This window comes from Macaca nemestrina, chromosome 18, assembly GCF_043159975.1.
Source record: "Macaca nemestrina isolate mMacNem1 chromosome 18, mMacNem.hap1, whole genome shotgun sequence".
In the NCBI taxonomy this organism is placed as follows: Eukaryota; Metazoa; Chordata; class Mammalia; order Primates; family Cercopithecidae; genus Macaca; species Macaca nemestrina.
The window spans coordinates 43,824,390-43,845,338 of record NC_092142.1 but is presented as its reverse complement, the minus strand read 5'-3'; the positions used below and the strand labels follow the sequence as shown (position 1 = coordinate 43,845,338).

General features: G+C 40.2%; 1 pseudogene; it reads right to left on the bottom strand.

Moving 5' to 3' along the window:
• Positions 1 to 838: 838 nt before the first annotated feature.
• On the bottom strand, positions 839 to 20,134 carry LOC139359760 (uncharacterized; annotated as a pseudogene).
• Between the last annotated feature and the right edge of the window lie 815 nt (positions 20,135 to 20,949).

Below are 20,949 nucleotides of genomic sequence, written 5' to 3'. Positions count from 1 at the left end.
AAGAACAGGCCTAGGAAAGGCTTCTTCAGGTGAAAGCTGTAACTCTGTGAGATGATTTCACAGAACACAAAGTAGTTTCTCTGAAAGCATCTTTCTCTTTGTTATCAGGGTATACTTCCTGTGGACCTATAGAATTCAAAGGGATCCGGAATATCAGTACTCCGATCCCACAAAAATAAGGCTAGCAAAGAGATCCACGAAATACAGATGTAACTCTGTGAGTGGAAGTCAAACATCACAAAGCAGTTTCTCAGAAAGCTTCTTTCCAGTATTTCTCTGAGGATATTTTCTTTTTCACCATATCCCACTAGGGGCTTCCAAATATCACTTTGCAAATTCCACAAGAAGAGGCTTAGCGAGCGGCTTCTTGAGGGGAAAGCTGTAACTCTGTGAGATGAATTAACAGAACACTAAGCAGATTCTCAGAAAACTTCTTTCCATATTTCATCTGAGGATATTTCCTTTTTCACCGTAGCCCTCTAGGGGCATCGAATTATCACTTTGCAAATTAAACATTAACAGGCTTAGCGAAAGGCTTCTTGAGGGGAAAGCTGTAACTCTCTGAGATGATTTCACAGAACACAAAGAAGTTTCTCAGAAAACTTCTTAGTCTTTGTTATGGGAGGATATTTCCTTTGGCCCTATAGTCTTCAAAGGGATCCGATATATCATTTCTCAGATCCACAGAAATAATGCTAGCAAAGAGATCCACGAAATACAGATGTAACTCTGTGAGATGAATTAACAGAACACCTAGCAGTTTCTCAGAAAGCTTCTTTCCAGTTTTTCTCTGAGGATATTTTCTTTTTCACTATAGCCCTCTATGGGCTTCCAAATATCACGTTGCAATTTCCCCAAGAACAGGTGTAGCGAACGGCTTCTTGAGGAGAAAGCTGTAACTCTGTGAGAAGAATTAACGGAACGCATAGCAGTTTCTCAGACAGCATCTTTCCAAATTTCATCTGAGGATATTTACTTTTGCACCATAGTCCTCTACGGGCATCGAAACATCACTTTGCAAATTCCACAAGAACAGGCTTAGCGATCGGCTTCTTGAGAGGAAAGCTGTAACTCTGTGAGATGAATTAACAGAACACTAAGCAGTTTCTCAGAAAGCTTCTTTCCAGATTTCATGTGAGGATATTTCCTTTTTCACTGTAGCCCTCTTTGGGCATTGAAATATCACTTTGCAAATTCCTCAAGAACAGGCTTAGCGAAAGGCTTCTTGAGGGGAAAGCTGTAACTCTGTGGGATGATTTCATAGAACACAAAGAAGTTTCTCAGAAAGCTTCTTTCTCTTTGTGATCGGAGGATATTTACTTTGGCCCTATAGTCTTCAAATGGATCCGAAATATCAGTATTCAGATTCCACAGAAATAAGGCTAGCAAACAGATCCACGAAATACAGATGTAACTCTGTGAGTGGAAGTCACAAATCACAAAGCAGTTTCCTTGAAAGCTTCTTTCCAGTTTTTCTCTGAGGATATTTTCTTTTTCACCATAGCCCTATATAGGCTTCCAAATATCACTTTGCAAATTCCACAAGAACAGGCTTAGTGAACGGCTTCTTGAGGGGAAAGCTGTAACTCTGTGAGATGAATTAACAGGACACTAAGTCGTTTCTCAGAAAGCTTCTTTCCAGATTTCATCTGAGGATATTTCCTTTTTCACCGTAGCCCTCTTTGAGCATCGAAATATCACTTTGCAAATACCACAAGAACAGGCTTAGAGATAGGCTTCTTGAGGGGAAAGCAGTACTCTGTGAGATGACTTCACAGAATACAAACAAGTTTCTCAGAAAGCTTCTTTCTCTTTGGATCGGAGGATATTTCCTTTGGCCCTATAGTCTTCAAAGGGATCCGAAATATCAGTTCTCAGATTCCACAGAAATAAGGCTAGCAAACAGATCCACGAAATACAGATGTAACCCTGTGAGTGGAAGTCATACATCACAAAGCAGTTTCCCAGAAAGCTTCTTTCCAATTTTTCTCTGAGGATATTTTCTTTTTCACCCCAGCCCTCTATGGCTTCCAAATATCACTTTTCAAATTCCACAAGAACAGGCTTAGGGAAAGGCTTCTTGAGTTGAAAGCTGTAACTCTGTGAGATAATTTCACAGCACAGAAAGAAGTTTCTCAGAAAGCTTCTTTCTCTTTTTGATCGGAGGATATTTGCTTGGGCCCTATAGTCTTCAAAGGGATCGGAAATATCAGTAGTCAGATTCCACAGAAATAAGCCTAGCAAACAGATCCACGAAAAACAGATATAACTCAGTGAGTGGAAGTCACACATCACAAAGCATTTTCTCAGAAAACTTCTTTCCAGATTTCCTCTGACGATATTTTCTTTTTCACCATAGCCCTCTATGGGCATCGAAAAATCACTTTGCAAATTCCACAAGAACAGGCTCAGCGAAACGCTTCTTGAGGGGAAAGCTGTATCTCTGTGAGATGATTTCACAGAACACTGGGCAGTTTCTCAGAAAGCTTCTTTCCAGTTTTCATCTGAGGATATTTCCTTTTTCACTGTAACCCTCCATGGGCTTCCAAATATCACTTTGCAAATTCCAGAAGAACAGGCTTAGAGAAAGGCTTCTTGAGGGGAAAGTTGTAAATCTGTGAGATGATTTCACAGAACACAAAGAAGTTTCTCAGAAAGCTTCTTTCTCTTTGCGATCGGAGGATATTTCCTTTGGCCCTATAGTCTTCAATTGATCCGAAATATCAGTTCTCAGATTCCACAGACATAAGGCTGGCAAACAGATCCACGAAATACAGATGTAACTCTGTGAGTGGAAGTCGCACATCACAAAGCAGTTTCTCAGAAAGCTTCTTTATAATTTTTCTCTGAGGATATATTCTTTTTCACCATAGCCCAATATGGGCTTCCAAATATCACTTTGCAAATTAAATAAGAACAGGCTTAGCGAACGGCTTCTTTAGGGGAAATCTGTAACCCTGTGAGTCGAATTAACAGAACACTAAGAAGTTTCTCAGAAAGCTTCTTTCGAGTTTTCATCTGAGGATATTTCCTTTTTCACCGTAGCCCTCTATGGGCATCGAAATATCACTTTGCAAATTCCACAAGAACAGGCTTAGCGAAAGCCTTCTTGAGGGGAAAGCTGTATCTCTTTGTGATGATTTCACAGAATACAAAGGAGTTTCTCAGAAAGCTTCTTTCTCTTTGTGATCGGAGGGTATTTCCTTTGGCCCTGTAGTCCTCACAGGGATCCGAAATATCAGTTCTCAGATTCCACAGTAATAAGGCTAGCAAACAGATCCACGAAATACAGGTGTAACTCTGTGAGTGGAAGTCACACATCACAACGCAGTTTCTCAGAAAGTTTCATTCCAGTTTTTCTCTGAGGATATTTTCTTTTTCACCATAGCCCTCTATGTGCTTCCAAATATCACTTTGCAAATCCCACAAGAACAGACTTAGCGAACGGCTTCTTGATGGGAAAGCTGTAACTCTGTGAGATGAATTAACAGAACACTATGCATTTTCTCAGAAAGCTTCTTTCCAGATTTCATCTGAGGATATTTCCTTTGTCACCGTACCCTCTATGGGCATCGAAATATCACTTTGCAAATTCCACAAGAACCGGCTTAGCGGAAGGCTTCTTGAGGGGAAAGCTGTAACTCTGTGAGATGATTTCACAGAACACAAAGAAGTTTCTCAGAAAGCATCTTTCTCTTTGTGATCGGAGGGTATTTCCTTTGCCCTATAGTCTTCAAAGTGATCCGAATTATCAGTTCTCAGATTCCACAGAAATAAGGCTAGCAAAGAGATCCACGAAATACAGATGTAACTCTGTGAGTGGAAGTCACACATCACAAAGCAGTTTCTCAGAAAGCTTGTTTCCAGTTTTTCTCTGAGGATATTTTCTTTTTCAGCAGATCCCTCTATGGGCTTCCAAATAACACTGTTCAAATTCCACAAGAACAGGCTTAGCGAAAGACTTCTTAGGGGAAAGCTGAAACTCTGTGAGATGAATTAACAGAACACTATGCAGTTTCTCAGAAAGCTTCTTTCTCTTTGTTATCGGAGGATATTTCCTTTGACCCTATAGTCTTCAAAGGGATCCGAAATATCTGTTCTCAGATTCCACAGAAAGAAGGCTAGCAAAGAGATCCATGAAATACAGATGTAACTCTGTGAGATGAATTAACAGAACACTAAGCAGTTTCTCAGAAAGCTTCTCTCCAGATTTCATCTGAGGATATTTTCTTTTGCACCATAGCCCTCTATGGGTTTCCAAATATCACTTGGCAAATTCCTCAACAACAGGCTTAGCGAACGGCTTCTTGAGGGGAAAGCTGTATCTCTGTGAGATGAATTAACAGAACACTTAGCCGTTTCTCAGAAAGCTTCTTTCCAGATTTCCTCTGAGGATATTTTCTTTTTCACCATAGCCCCCTATGGGCATGGAAATATCACTTTGGAAATTCCACAAAAACAGGCTTAGCAAAAGGCTTCTTGAAGGGAAAGCTGTAACTCTGTGAGATGATTTCACAGAATTCAAACATGTTTCTCAGAAAGCTTCTTTATCATTATGACCGGAAGATATTTCTTTTGGCCCTATAGTCTTCAAGGGGTCCGAAATATCAGTTCTCAAATTCCACAGATAAGGCTAGCAAACAGATCCACGACATACAGATGTAACTCTGTGAGTGGAAGTCACACATCACAAAGCAGTTTCTCAGAAAGCTTCTTTCCAGTTTTTCTCTCAAGATATTTTGTTTTTCACCATAGCCGTCTATGGGCTTCCAAATATCACTTTGCAAATTCAACAAAAACAGGGTTAGTGAATGGCTTCTTGAAGGGTAAGCTCTAACTCTGTGAGATTAATTAACAGAACACTAAGCAGTTTCTCAGAAAGCTTCTTTGCAGATTTCATTTGACGATATTTCCTTTTTCACCGTAGCCCTCTAAGAGCATCGAAATATCACTTTGCAAATTAAACAAGAACAGGCTTAGCGAAAGGCTTCTTAACGGGAAAGCTGTAACTCTGTGAGATGATTTCACTGAACACAAAGAAGTTTCTCAGAAAGCTTCTTTCGGTTTGTGATCGACGGATATATCCTTTGTTCCTATAGTCTTCAAAGGCATCCGAAATATCAGTTCTTAGAATCCACAGAAATAAGGTTAGCAAACAGATACACAAAATACAGATGTAACTCTGTGAGTGAAAGTCACACATCTCAAAGCAGTTTCACCGAAAGCTTCTTTCCAGTTTTTCTCTGAGGATATTTTCTATTTCAGCAGATACCTCTATGGGCTTCCAAATATCACTTTGCAAATTCCACAAGAACAGGCTTAGCGAAAGGCTTCTTGAGTTGAAAGCTGTAACTCTGTGAGATGATTTCACAGAACACTAAGACGTTTCTCAGAAAGCTTCTTTCTCTTTGTGATCGGAGGATATTTCCTTTGGCCCTATAGTCTTCAAAGGGATCCGAAATATCAGTACTCAGATTTCACAGAAATAAGGCTAGCAAACAGATCCACAAAATACAGATGTAACTCTGTGATTGTAAGTCACACATCACAAAGCAGTTTCCTTGAAAGCTTCTTTCCAGTTTCTCTCTGAGGATATTTTCTTTTTCACCATAGCCCTCCATGGGCTTCCAAATATCACTTTGCAAATTCCACAAGAACAGGCTTAGCGAACGGCTTCTTGAGGAGAAAGCTGTAACTCTGTGAGATGAATTCACAGAACACCTAGCAGTTTCTCAGAAAGCTTCTTTCCAGGTTTCATCTGAGGATAATTCGTTTTTCACCGTAGCCCTCTATGGGCATCGAAATATCACTTAGCCAATTCCAGAAGATCAGGCTTAGTGAAAGGCTTCTTGAAGGGAAAGGTGTAACTCTGAGAGCTGATTTCAAAGAACACAAAGAAGTTTCTCAGAAAACTTCTTTCTCTTTGTTATGGGAGGATATTTCCTTTGGCCCTACAGTCTTCAAAGGGATCTGATATATCAGTTCTCAGATTCCACAAAAATGAGGCTAGCAAACAGATCCCCGAAATACAGATGTAACTCTGTGAGTGGAAGTCACACATCACAAAGCAGTTTCTCAGAAAGCTTCTTTCCAGTTTTTCTCTGAGGATATTTTCTTTTTCAACATAGCCCTCTATGGGCTTCCAAATATCACATTGCAAATTCCACAATAACAGGCTTAGTGAAAGGCTTCTTGAGGGGAAAGCTGTTACTCTGTGAGATGGTTTCACAGAACACAACGAAGTTTCTCAGAAAGCTTCTTTCTCTTTGTTATCGGAGGGTATTTCTTTGGCCCTATAGTCTACAAAGGGATCCGAAATATCCGTTCTCAGATTCCACGGAAATAAGACTAGCAAACAGAACCAGGAAATACAGATAAAACTCAGTGAGTGGAAGTCACACATCACAAAGCATTTTCTCACTAAACTTCTTTCCAGATTTCCTGTGAGGATATTTTCTTTTTCACCATAGCCCCCTATGGACATCGAAATATCCCTTTGCAAATTCCACAAGAACAGGCTTAGAGAAAGGCTTCTTGAGGTGAAAGCTGTAACTCTGTGAGACGAATTAACAGAACACTAAGCAGTTTCTCAGAAAGCTTCTTTTCAGATTTCTTCTGAGGATATTTCCTTTTTCACCGTAGCCCTCTATGGGCATTGAAGTATCACTTTGCAAATTACAGAAGAACAGGCTTAGCGAAATGCTTCTTGAGGGGAAAGCTGTAACTCTGTGAGATGATTTCACAGAACACGAAGGAGTTTCTCAGAAAGCTTCTTTCTCTTTGTGATCGGAGTATATTTCCTTTGGCCCTACAGTCTTCAAAGGGATCCGAAATATCAGTTCTCAGATTCCACAGAAATAAGGCTAGCAAACATATCCACGAAATACAGATGTAACTCTGTTGGTGGAAGTCACACATCACAAAGCAGTTTCTCAGAAAGATTCTTTCCAGTTTTTCTCTGAGGATATTTTCTTTTTCAGCATAGCCCTCTATGGGCTTCCAAATATCACTTTGCAAATTCCACAAGAACAGGCTTAGCGATAGGCTTCTTGAGGGGAAAGCTGTATATCTGTGAGATGATTTCACAGAACACAACGAAGTTTCTCAGAAAGCTTCTTTCTCTTTGTGATCGGCGGATATTTCCTTTGGCCCTATAGTCTTCAAAGGGATCCGAAATATCAGTTCTCAGATTGCACAGAAATAAGGCTAGCAAACAGATCCACGAAATACAGATGTAGCTCTGTGAGTGGAAGTCACACATCACAAAGCAGTTTCTCAGAAAGCTTCTTTCCAGTTTTTCTCTGAGGATACTTTCTTTTTCACCATAGCCCTCTATGGGCTTCCAAATATCACTTTGAAAATTCCACAAGAACAGGCTTAGCGAAAGGCTTCTTGAGTTGAAAGCTGTAACTCTGTGAGATGATTTCACAGAACACAAAGAAGTTTCTGAGAAAGCTTCTTTCTCTTTGTGATCCGAGGATATTTCCTTTGGCCCTATAGTCTTCAAAGGGATCCGAAATATCAGTACTCCCATTCCACAGAAATAAGGCTAGCAAACAGTTCCACGAAATAGAGATGTAACTCTGTGAGTGGAAATCACACAACCAAAAGCAGTTTCGTTGAAAGCTTCTTTCCAGTTTTTCTCTGAGGATATTTTCTTTTTCAACATAGCCCTCTATGGGCTTCCAAATATCACTTTGCAAATTCCACAATAACAGGCTTAGTGAAAGGCTTCTTGAGGGGAAAGCTGTTACTCTGTGAGATGGTTTCACAGAACACAACGAAGTTTCTCAGAAAGCTTCTTTCTCTTTGTTATCGGAGGGTATTTCTTTGGCCCTATAGTCTACAAAGGGATCCGAAATATCCGTTCTCAGATTCCACGGAAATAAGACTAGCAAACAGAACCAGGAAATACAGATAAAACTCAGTGAGTGGAAGTCACACATCACAAAGCATTTTCTCACTAAACTTCTTTCCAGATTTCCTGTGAGGATATTTTCTTTTTCACCATAGCCCCCTATGGACATCGAAATATCCCTTTGCAAATTCCACAAGAACAGGCTTAGAGAAAGGCTTCTTGAGGTGAAAGCTGTAACTCTGTGAGACGAATTAACAGAACACTAAGTAGTTTCTCAGAAAGCTTCTTTTCAGATTTCTTCTGAGGATATTTCCTTTTTCACCGTAGCCCTCTATGGGCATTGAAGTATCACTTTGCAAATTACAGAAGAACAGGCTTAGCGAAATGCTTCTTGAGGGGAAAGCTGTAACTCTGTGAGATGATTTCACAGAACACGAAGGAGTTTCTCAGAAAGCTTCTTTCTCTTTGTGATCGGAGTATATTTCCTTTGGCCCTACAGTCTTCAAAGGGATCCGAAATATCAGTTCTCAGATTCCACAGAAATAAGGCTAGCAAACATATCCACGAAATACAGATGTAACTCTGTTGGTGGAAGTCACACATCACAAAGCAGTTTCTCAGAAAGATTCTTTCCAGTTTTTCTCTGAGGATATTTTCTTTTTCAGCATAGCCCTCTATGGGCTTCCAAATATCACTTTGCAAATTCCACAAGAACAGGCTTAGCGATAGGCTTCTTGAGGGGAAAGCTGTATATCTGTGAGATGATTTCACAGAACACAACGAAGTTTCTCAGAAAGCTTCTTTCTCTTTGTGATCGGCGGATATTTCCTTTGGCCCTATAGTCTTCAAAGGGATCCGAAATATCAGTTCTCAGATTGCACAGAAATAAGGCTAGCAAACAGATCCACGAAATACAGATGTAGCTCTGTGAGTGGAAGTCACACATCACAAAGCAGTTTCTCAGAAAGCTTCTTTCCAGTTTTTCTCTGAGGATACTTTCTTTTTCACCATAGCCCTCTATGGGCTTCCAAATATCACTTTGAAAATTCCACAAGAACAGGCTTAGCGAAAGGCTTCTTGAGTTGAAAGCTGTAACTCTGTGAGATGATTTCACAGAACACAAAGAAGTTTCTGAGAAAGCTTCTTTCTCTTTGTGATCCGAGGATATTTCCTTTGGCCCTATAGTCTTCAAAGGGATCCGAAATATCAGTACTCCCATTCCACAGAAATAAGGCTAGCAAACAGTTCCACGAAATAGAGATGTAACTCTGTGAGTGGAAGTCACACAACCAAAAGCAGTTTCGTTGAAAGCTTCTTTCCAGTTTTTCTCTGAGGATATTTTCTTTTTCACCCGTAGCCCTCTATGGGCTTCCAAATATCACTTTGCAAATTCCACAAGAACAGGCTTAGCGAATGGCTTCTTGAGGTGAAAGCTGTAACTCTGTGAAATGAATTAACAAAACACTAAGCAGTTTTTCAGAAAGCTTCTTTCCAGGTTTCATCTGAGGATATTTCGTTTTTCACCGTAGCCCTCTATGGGTATCGAAATATCACTTTGCAAATTACACAAGATCAGGCTTAGCGAAAGGCTTCTTGAAGGGAAAGCTGTAACTCTGTGAGATGATTTCAAAGAACACAAAGAAGTTTCTCAGAAAACTTCTTTCTCTTTGTTATGGGAGGATATTTCCTTTGGCCCTATAGTCTTCAAAGGGATCCAATATATCAGTTCTCAGATTCCACAAAAATAAGGCTGGCAAACAGATCCACGAAGTACAGATGTAACTCTGTGAGTGGAAATCACACATCACAAAACAGTTTCTCGGAAAGCTTCCTTCCAGTTTTTCTCTGAGGATATTTTCTTTTTCAACATAGCCTTCTATGGGCTTCCAAATATCACTTTGCAAATTCCACAAGAACAGGCTTAGCGAACGGCTTCGTGAGGGGAAAGCTCTAACTCTGTGAGATGAATTAACAGAACGCTATGCCGTTCTCAGTAATCTTCTTTCCAGATTTCATCTGAGTATATTTCCTTCTTCACCGTAGCCCTCTATGGGCATCGAAATATCACTTTGCAAATTAAACAAGAACAGGCTTAGCGATAGGCTTCTTGAGGGGAAAGGTGTAACTCTGTGAGATGATTTCAGAGAACACAAAGAAGTTTCTCAGAAAACTTCTTTCTCTTTGTTATGGGAGGATATTTCCTTTGGCCCTATAGTCTTCAAAGGGATCCGATATATCAGTTCTCAGATTGCACAGAAATAAGGCTAGCAAACAGATCCACGAAATGCAGATGTAACTCTGTGAGTGGAAGTCACACATCACAAAGCAGTTTCTCAGAAAGCTTCTTTTCAGTTTTTCTCTGAGGATATTTTCTTTTTCTCCATAGCCCTCTATGGCCTTCAAAATATCACTTTGCAAATTAAATAAGAACAGGCTTAGCGAACGGCTTCCTTAGGGGAAAGCTGTAAGTCTGTGAGACGAAATAACAGACCACTAAGCAGTTTCTCAGAAAGCTTCTTTTCAGATTTCATCTGAGGATGTTTCCTTTTTCACCGTAGCCCTCTATGGGCATCGAAATATCACTTTGTAAATTCCACAAGAATAGGCTTAGCGAAATGCTTCTTGAGGGGAAAGCTGTAACTCTGTGAGATGATTTCACAGAACACAAAGGAGTTTCTCAGAAAGCTTCTTTCTCTTTGTGATCGGAGTATATATCCTTTGGCCCTATAGTCTTCAAAGGGATCCGAAATATCAGTTCACAGATTCCACCGAAATAAGGCTAGCAAAGAGATCCACGAAATACAGATGTAACTCTGTGAGTGGAAGTGACACATCACAAAGGAGTTTCTCAGAAAGCTTTTTCCAGTCTTTCTCTGAGGATATTTTCTTTTTCACCTTAGCCCTCTATGGGCTTCCAAATATCACTTTGCAAATTCCAAAAGAACAGGCTTAGCGAACGGCTTCTTGAGGGGAAAGCTGTAACTCTGTGAGCTGAATTAACAGAACACTATGCAGTATCTCAGAAAGCTTCTTTCAGGATTTCATCTGAGGATATTTCCTTTTTCACCGTAGCCCTCCATGGGCATCGAAATATCACTTTGCAAATTAAACAAGAACCGGCTTAGCGATAGGCTTCTTGAGGGGAAAGCTGTAACGCTGTGAGATGATTTCACAGAACACAAAGAAGTTTCTCAGAAAGCTTCTTTCTCTTTGTGATCCGAGGATATTTCCTTTGGCCCTAGCGTCTTCAAAGGGATCCGAAACATCAGTTCTCAGATTGCACAGAAATAAGGCTAGCAATCAGATCCACGAAATACAGATGTAACTCTGTGAGTGGAAGTCACACATCACATAGCAGTTTCTCAGAAAGCTTCTTTCCAGTTTTTCTCCAAGGATATTTTCTTTTTCACCGTAGCCCTCTATGGACTTCCAAATATCACTTTCAAATCCCACAGGAACAGGCTTAGCGAACAGCAACTTGAGGGGAAAGCTGTAACTCTGTGAGATGAATTAACAGAACACTATGCAGTTTCTCAGAAAGCTTCTTTCCAGATTTCATCTGAGGATATTTCCTTTTTCAACGTAGCCCTCTATGTGCATCGAAATATCACTTTGCAAATTCCACAAGAACCGGCTTAGCGAAAGGCTTCTTGAGGGGAAAGCTGTAGCTCTGTGAGATGATTTCACAGAACACAAAGAAGATTCTCAGAAATCTTCTTTCTCTTTGTGATCGGGGCATATTTCCTTTGGCCCTATACCCTCAATGGGATCCGAAATATCAGTTCTCAGATTCCACAGAAATGAGGCTAGCATACAGATCCACGAAATACAGATGTAACTCTGTTAGTGGAAGTCACACATCACAAAGCAGTTTCTCAGAAAGCTTCTTTCCAGTTTTTCTCTGAGGATGTTTTCTTTTTCACCATAGCCCTCTATGGGCTTCCAAATATCACTTTGCAAAATCCACAAGAACAGGCTTAGCGAACGGCTTCTTGAGAGGAAAGCTGTAACTCTGTGAGATGAATTTACAGAACGCTAAGCAGTTTCTCAGAAAGCTTCTTTCCAGATTTCATCTGAGGTTATTTCCTTTTTCACCGTAGCCCTCTACGGGCATCAAAATATCACTTTGCAAATTCCACAAGAACCGGCTTAGCGAAAGGCTTCTTGAGGGGAAAGCTGTAACTATGTGAGATGATTTCACAGAACACAAAGAAGTTTCTCAGACTGTTTCTTTCTCTTTGTGATCGGAGGACATTTCCTTTGGCCCTATAGTCTTTAAAGGGATCCGAAATATCCGTTCTCAGATTCCACAGTAATAAGGCTAGCAAACAGATCCACGAAATGCAGATGTAACTCTGTGAGTGCAAGTCACACATCACAACGCAGTTTCTCAGAAAGCTTCTTTCAAATTTTTCTCTGAGGATATTTTCTTTTTCACCATAGCCCTCTAAGGACTTCCAAATATCACTTTGCAAATTCCACAAGAACAGGCTTAACGAACGACTTCTTAAGGGGAAAGCTGTAACTCTGTGAGATGAAATAACAGAACGATAAGTAGTTTCTCAGAAAGTTTCTTTCCAGATTACATCTGAGGATATTTCCTTTTTACCTTAGCCCTCTACGGGCATCGAAATATCACTTTGCAAATTCCACAAGAACAGGCTTAGCGAAATGCTTCTTAAGGGTAAGCTGTAACACTGTGAGATGATTTCACAGAACACAAAGAAATTTCTCAGAAAGATTCTTTGTCTTTGTGATCGGAGGATATTTCCTTTGGCCCTATAATCTTCAAAGGGATCCGAATTATCAGTTCTCAGATTCCCCAGAAATAAGGATAGTAAGCAGATCCACGAAACACAGATGTAACTCTGTGAGTGGAAGTCACACATCACAAAGCAGTTTATCAGAAAGCTTCTTTCCAGTTTTTCTCTGAAGATATTTTCTTTTTCACCGTAGCCGTCTATGGGCTTCCAAATATCACTTGGCAAATTCCTCAAGAACCAGCTGAGCGAACGGCTTCTTGAGGGGAAAGCTGTAAGTCTGTGAGATGAATTAACAGAATGCTAAGCAGTTTCTCAGAAAGCTTCTTTCCAGATTTCATCTGAGGATATTTACTTTTCACCGTAGCGCACTATGGGAAACAAAATATCAGTTTGCAAATTCCAAAAGAACAGGCTTAGCGAAAGGCTTCTTGAGGGGAAAGCTGTAACTCTGTGAGATGATTTCACAGAACACCAAGAATTTCTCAGAAAGCTTCTATCTCTTTGTGATCGGAGGGTATTTCCTTTTGCCCTATAGTCTTCAATGGGATCCGTAATATCAGTTCTCAGATTCGACAGAAGAAGGCTAGCAAACAGAGCCACGAAATACACTTGTAACTCTGTGAGAGGAAGTCACACATCACATAGTAGTTTCTCAGAAAGCTTCTTTCCAGTTTTTCTCTGAGGATATTTTCTTTTTCACCACAACCCTCTATGGACTCTCAAATATCACGTTCGAAATTCCACAGGAACAAGCTTAGCGAACGGCTTCTTGAGGGGAAAGCTGTAACTCTGTGAGATGAATTAACAGAACACTAAGCAGTTTCTCAGAAAGATTCTTTCCAGATTTCATCTGAGGATAATTCCTTTTTCACCGTAGCCCTCTACGGGCATCGAAATATCACTTAGCCAATTCCACAAGAACAGGCTTAGGGAAAGGCTTCTTGAGGGGAAAGCTGTAACTCTGTGAGATGATTTCACAGAACACAAAGAAGTTTCTCAGAAAGCTTCTTTCTCTTTGTGATCCGAGGATATTTCCTTTGGCCCTATAGTCTTCAAAGGGATCCCAAATATCATTTCTCAGATTGCACAGAAATGAGGCTGGCAAACAGATCCACGAAATACAGATGTAACTCTGTGAGTGGAAGTCACACATCACAAAGCAGTTTCTCAGAAAGCTTCTTTCCAGTTTTTCTCTGAGGATATTTTCTTTTTCACCATAGCCCTCTATGGGCTTCCAAATATCACTTTTTAAATTCCACAAGAACAGGTTTAGAGAACGGCTTCTTGAGGGTAAAGCTGAAACTCTGTGAGATGAATTAACAGAACACTAGGCAGTTTCTCAGAAAGTTTCTTCCCAGATTTCATCTGAGGATATTTTCTTTTTCACCGTAGCCCTCTATGGGCATCGAAATATCACTTTGCAAATTCCACAAGAACAGGCTTAGCGAAAGGCTTCTTGAGCGGAAAGCTGTAACTCTGCGAGATGATTTCACGGAAGACAAAGAAGTTTCTCAGAAAGGTTCTTTCTCTTTGTTATCGGAGGATATTTCCTTTGGCCCTATAGTTTTCAAAGGGATCCGAAATATCAGTTCTTAGATTCCACAGAAATAAGGGTAGCAAACAGATCCACGAAATACAGGTGTAAATCTGTGAGTGGAAGTCACACATCACAAAGCAGTTTCTCAGAAAGCTTCTTTCCAGTATTTCTCTGAGGATATTTTTTTTTCCCCATATCCCACTATGGGCTTCCAAATGTCCCTTTGCAAATTCCACAAGAACAGGCTTAGAGAACGGCTTCTTGATGGGAAAGCTGTAACTCTGTGAGATGAATTAACAGACCACTATGCAGTTTCTCAGAAAGCTTCTTTCCAGATTTCTTCTGAGGATATTTCCTTTTTCACAGTAGCCCTCCATTGGCATTGAAATATCACTTTGAAATTCCACAAGAACAGGCTTAGCGAACGGCTTCTTGAGGGGAATGCTATAACTCTATGTGACGAATTAACAGAACGCTAAGCAGTTTTTCAGAAAGAATCTTTCCAGATTTCATCGGAGGATATTTCCTTTTTCACCGTAGCCCTCTACGGGCCTCGAAATATCACTTTGCAAATTCCAAAAGAGGAGTCTTAGCTAACGGCTTCTTGAGGTGAAAGCTGGTTCCCTATGAGATGAATTAACAGAAAACTAAGCAGTTTATCAGATAGAATCTTTCGAGATTTCAACGGAGGATATTTCGTTTTTCACCGTAGCCCTCTAAGGGCCTCGAAATATCAATTAGCCAATTCCACAAGAACAGGCTTAGTGAAAGGCTTCTTGAGGGGAGAGCTGTAACTCTCTGAGATGATTTCACAGAACACAAAGAAGTTTCTCAGAAAGCTTCTTTCTCTTTGTGATCGGAGGATGTTTCCTTTGGCCCTATAGTCTTCAAAGGGATCTGAAATATCCGTTCTCAAATTCCACAGAAATAAGGCTAGCAATCAGATCCACGAAATACAGATGTAACTCTGTCAGTGGAAGTCACATAACACAAAGCAGTTTCTCAGAAAGCTTCTTTCCAGTTTTTCTCTGTGGATATTTTCTTTTTCACCATAGCCCTCTATGGGCTTCCAAATATCACATTTCAAATTCCAAAAGAACAGGCTTAGCGAACGGCTTCTTGAGGGGAAAGCTGTAACTCTGTGAGATGAATTAACAGAACGCTAAGCACTTCCCCAGAAAGCTTCTTTCCAGATGTCATCTGAGGATATTTCCTTTTTCACCGTAGCCCTCTATGGGCATTGAAATATCACCTTGCAAATTCCACAAGAACAGGCTTAGCGAAAGACTTCTTCAGGAAAAGCTGTAACTCTGTGAGATGATTTCACAGAACACAAAGAAGTTTCTCAGAATGCTTCTTTCTCTTTGTGATCGGAGGATATTTCCTTTGGCCCTGTAGTCTTCAAAGGATCTGAAATATCAGTTCTCAGATTCCAAAGAAGTAAGGCTACCAAACAGATCCACGAAATACAGATGTAACACTGTGAGTGGAAGTCACACATCACAAAGCAGTTTCTCAGAAAGCTTCTTTCCAGTTTTTCTCTGAGGATATTTTCTTTTTCACCATAGTCCTCTATGGGCTTCCAAATATCACTTTTCAAATTCCACAAGAACAGGCTTAGAGAACGGCTTCTTGAGGGGAAAGCTGTACTCTGTGAGATGAATTAACAAAACGCTAAGCAGTTTTTCAGAAAGCTTCTTTCCATATTTCATCTGAGGATATTTCCTTTTTCACCGTAAACCTCCATGGGCATCGAAATATCACTTTGCCAATTCCACAAGAATAGGCTTAGTGAAAGCCTTCTTGAGGGGAAAGCCGTAACTCTGCGAGATGATTTCACGGAAGACAAAGAAGTTTCTCAAAAAGCTTCTTTCTCTTTGTTATCGAAGGATATTTCCTTTGGCCCTATAGTCTTCAAAAGGATCCGAAATATCAGTTCTCACATTCCACAGAAATAAGGCTAGCAAACAGATCCACGAAATACATATGTAAATCTGTGAGTGGAAGTCACAAATCACAAAGCAGTTTCTCAGAAATCTTCTTTCCAGTTTTTCCTGAGGATATTTTCTTTTTCACCATAGCCCTCTATGGGCTTCCAAATATCACTTTGAAAATCCCGAAAGAACAGTCTTAGTGAACGTCTTCTGGAGGGGAAAGCTGTAACTCTGTGAGATGAATTAACAGAACACAGAGCAGTTTCTCAGAAAGCTTCTTTCCAGTTTTTATCTGAGGATATTTCCCTTTTCACCAGAGCCCTCCATGGGCTTCCAAATATCACTTTGCAAATTCCAAAAGAACAGTCTTAGCGAAAGGCTTCTTGAGGGAAAGCTGTAAATCTGTGAGATGAATTCACAGATCACAAAGAAGTTTCTCTGAAATCTTCTTTCTTATTTTGATGGGAAGATATTTTCTTTGACACTACAGTCTTCTATGGGAAATGAGATATCAGTTCTCAGATTCCACAGAAATAAGGCTGACAAAAAAGCTCCATGAAATACAGCTGTAACTCAGTGAGTGGAATTCAACATCACAAAGCAGTTTCTCAGAAAGCTTCTTTCCAATTTTCATCTGAGGATACTTTCTTTTTCACCATAGTCCTCTATCGTCTTCCAAATATCCCTTTGGAAATTCCACAAGAACAGTCTTAGCGAAAGGCTTCTTGAGGGGAAAGCTGTAACTTTGTGAGATAAATTCACAGATCACAAAGAAGTTTCTTAGAAAGCATCCTTCTCATCTTGATCGGAGGATATTTCCTTTGGACGTATAGTCTTTAAGGGATCAGAAATATCTGTTCTCAAATCCCACAGAAATCAAGCTAGCAAACAGCTCCATGAAATAGAGCTGTAAGTCAATGACTGGAATTCTCACATCACAAAGCAGTTTCTCAGAAAGTTTCTTTCCAGTTTTCATCTGAGGATATTTTGTTTTTCACCATAGGCCCCTATGGGCTTCCAAAGATCCCTTTGCAATTTCCACAAAAATAGTCTTAGCAAACGGCTTCTGGAGGGGAAAGCTGTAATTTTGTGGGATGAATTCACTGCACACTGAGCAGTTTCTCAGAAAGCTTCTTTCCAGTTTTTATCTGAGGATATTTCCCTTTTCACCATAGCCCTGATTGGGCTTCAAAATATCACTTTGCAAATCCACAAGAACAGTCATAGCGAAATGCTTCTTGAAGGAAAACCTGAAAATCTGTGAGATGAATTCAAGATCACAAAGAAGTTTCTCAGAAAGCTTCTTTCTCATTTTGATTGGAGGACTTTTCCTTTGGCCCTATAGTCTTCAAAGGGAACTTAAATATCAGTTCTCATATTCCAGAAAAATAAGGCTAGCAAACAGCTCCATGAAATACAGCGGTAACTCAGTGAGTAGAAGTCACACATCATAAAGCAGTTTCTCAGAAAGCTTCTTTCCAGTTTTCATCTGAGTATACTTTCTTTTTCACCATAGGCCTCTATGGGATTCCAAATATCCCTTTCCAAATTCCACAAGAACAGTCTTTGCGAACGGCTCCTGGAGGGGAAAGCTGTAACTCTGTGAGATGAATTCACAGAACACAGAGCAGTTTCACAGAAAGCTTCTTTCCAGTTTTTATCTGAGGATATTTCCCTTTTCACCATAGCCATCATTGGGCTTCCAAATATCACTTTGTAAATTCCACAGGAACAGACTTAGCGGAAGGCTTCTTGAGGGAAAAGCTGTAAATCTGTGAGATGAATTCACAGATCACAAAGAAGTTTCTCAGAAAGCTTCTTTCTCATTTTGATCGGAGGATATTTCCTTTGGCCCTATAGTCTTCAAAGGGATCCAAAATATCAGTTCTCTCATTCCACAGTAATAACGGTAGCAAACAGGTCCACGAAATACAGCCGTAACTCAGTGAGTGGAAGTCACACATCACAAAGCAGTTTCTCAGAAAGCTTCTTTCCAATTTTCATCTGAGGATATTTTCTTTTTCACCATAGGCCTCTATAGGCTTCCGTATATCCCTTTGTAAATTACAAAACAAGAGTCTTAACAAACGACTCCTTGAGTGGAAAGCTGGAACTCTGTGAGATGAATTCACCGAACACAGAGCAGTTTCTCAGAAAGCTTCTTTCCAGTTTTTATGTGAGTATATTTCCCTTTTCACCATAGCCCTCATTGGGCTTCCAAATATCACTTTGCAAGTTCCACAAGAACAGTCTTAGCGAAAGGCTTCTTGAGGGAAAAGCTGTAAATCTGTGAGATGAATTCACAGATCACAAAGAAGTTTGTCAGAAAGCTTCTTTCTCATTTTGATCGGAGGATATTTCCTTTGGCCCTATAGTCTTCAAAGGGAACTGAAATATTAGTTCTGAGATTCCACGAAAATAAGGCAAGCACACAACTGCACGAAATACTGCTGAAACTCAGTGAGTGGAAGTCGCAAATCACAAAGCAGTTTCTCAGAAAGCTTCTTTCCAGTTTTCATCTCAGGATACTTCCCTTTTCAGCATAGGCATCTACGGACTTCCAAATATCACTTTGGAAATTCCACAAGAAGAGTCTTAGCGAAGGGCTTCTTTAGGGGAAAGCTGTAACTCTGTGAGATGAATTGAGAGATCACAAAGAAGTTTCTCAGAAAGAATCTTTCTCATTTCGATCGGTGGATATTTCCTTTGGCCTTATAGTCTCAAAGGGATCAGAAATATCTGTTCTCAAATTCCACAGAAATCAAGCTAGCAAACAGCTCCACGAAATAGAGCTGTAACTCAGTGACTGGAATTCCCACATCACAAAGAAGTTTCTCAGAAAGCTTCTTTCCTGTTTTCATCTGAGGATATTTTCTTTTTCACCCTAGGCCTCTTTGGGCTTCCAAATATCCCTTTGCAAATTCCACAAGAACACTCTTGGCGAATGGCTTATGGACGGAAACCTGGAATTCTGTGAGATGAATTCACAGTACACAGAGCAGTTTCTCAGAAAGCTTCTTTCCAGTTTTTACCTGAGGATATTTCCCTTTTCACCAAAGACCTCATTGGGCTTCCAAATATCACTTTGCAAATTCCACAAGAATGGTCATAGAGAAAGGCTTCTTGAGGGTAAAGCTGTAAAACTGTGAGATGAATTCACAGATCTCAAAGAAGTTTCCCAGAAAGCTTCTTTCTCATTTTGATTGGAGGATATTTCCTTTGGCCCTATAGTCTTCAAAGGGATCCGAAATATCAGTTCTCAGATTCCACAGAAATAAGACGAGCATACAGCTCCACGAAAAACAGCCCTAACTCAGTGAGTGGAAGTCACACATCACAAAGCAGTTTCTCAGAAAGCTTCTTTCCAGTTTTCATCTGAGGATGCTTTCTTTTTCACCTTAGGCCTCTATGGGCTTCCAAGTATCCCTTTGCAAATTAAACAAGAAAAGTCTTATCGAACGGCTTTTGGAGGGGAATGCTGTAACTCTGTGTGATGAAGTTACAGAACACAGAGCAGTTTCTCAGAACGCTTCTTTCCAGTTTTTATCTCAACATATTTCCCAAGTGACTGTAGCCCTCCTTGGGCTTGAAAATATCACTTTGCAAATTGCACAAAAACAGTCTTAGCGAAAAGCTTCCTGAGGGGAAGGCTGCAACTTTGTGAGATGAATTCACAGATCACAGAGAAGTTTCTCAGAAAGCTTCTTTCTCATTTTCATCGGAGGATATTTCCTTTGACCCTATATTCTTTAAAGGGATCCGAAATATCAGTTCTCAGATTCCACAGAAATAACGATAGGAAACAGCTCCACGAAATACAGCTCTAACTCAGTGACTGTAAGTCACACATCACAAAGCAGTTGCTCAGAAAGCTTCTTTCCATATTTCATCATAGGATATTTTCTTTTTCACCATAGGCCTCTATGGGCATACAAATATCCCTTTGCAAATTCCTCAAGAGCAGTCTTAGCGAAAGGTTTCTGGAGGGGAAAGCTGTAACTCTGTGAGAGGAATTCACAGAACACAGAGCAATTTCTCTGAAAGCTTCTTTCCTGTTTTTCTGAGGATATTTTCTTTTTCACCATAGGCCTCTATGGGCTTCCAAATATCACTTTGCAAATTCCACAACAACAGGCTTAGCGAACGGCTTCCTGAGGGGAAATCTGTAACTCTGTGAGGTGAATTAAGAGAACACTAAGCAGTTTCTCAGAAAGCTTCTTTCCAGTTTTTCCCTGAGGATATTTTCTTTTTCACCATAGCCCTCTATGGGCTTCCATTATCACTTTGCAAATGCCACAAGAACAGGCTTAGCGAACGGCTTCTTGAGGGGAAAGCTGTAACTAGGTGAGATGACTTCACAGAACAAAAAGAAGGTTCTCAGAAAGCTTCTTTCTCTTTGTTATCGGAGTATATTTCCTTTGGCCCTATAGTCTTCAAAGGGATCCGAAATATCAGTTCTCAGATTCCACAGAAATAAGGCTAGCAAACAGAACCACGAAATTTGGCCCTATCATCTTCAAAGGGTTCCGAAATATCAGTTCACAGATTCCACAGAAATAAGGCTAGCAAACAGAACCACGAAATGCAGATGTAACTCTGTGAGTGGAAGTCACACATCACAAAGCAGTTTCTCAGAAAGCTTCTTTCCAGTTTTTCTCTGAGGATATTTTCTTTTTACCATAGCCCTCTATGGGCTTCCAAATATCACTTTGCAAATTCCACAAGAACAGCATTAGCGAACGGCTTCTTGAGGGGAAAGCTGTAACTAGGTGAGATGATTTCACAGAACAAAAAGAAGGTTCTCAGAAAGCTTCTTTCTCTTTGTTTTCGGAGGATAATTCCTTTGGCCGTATAGTC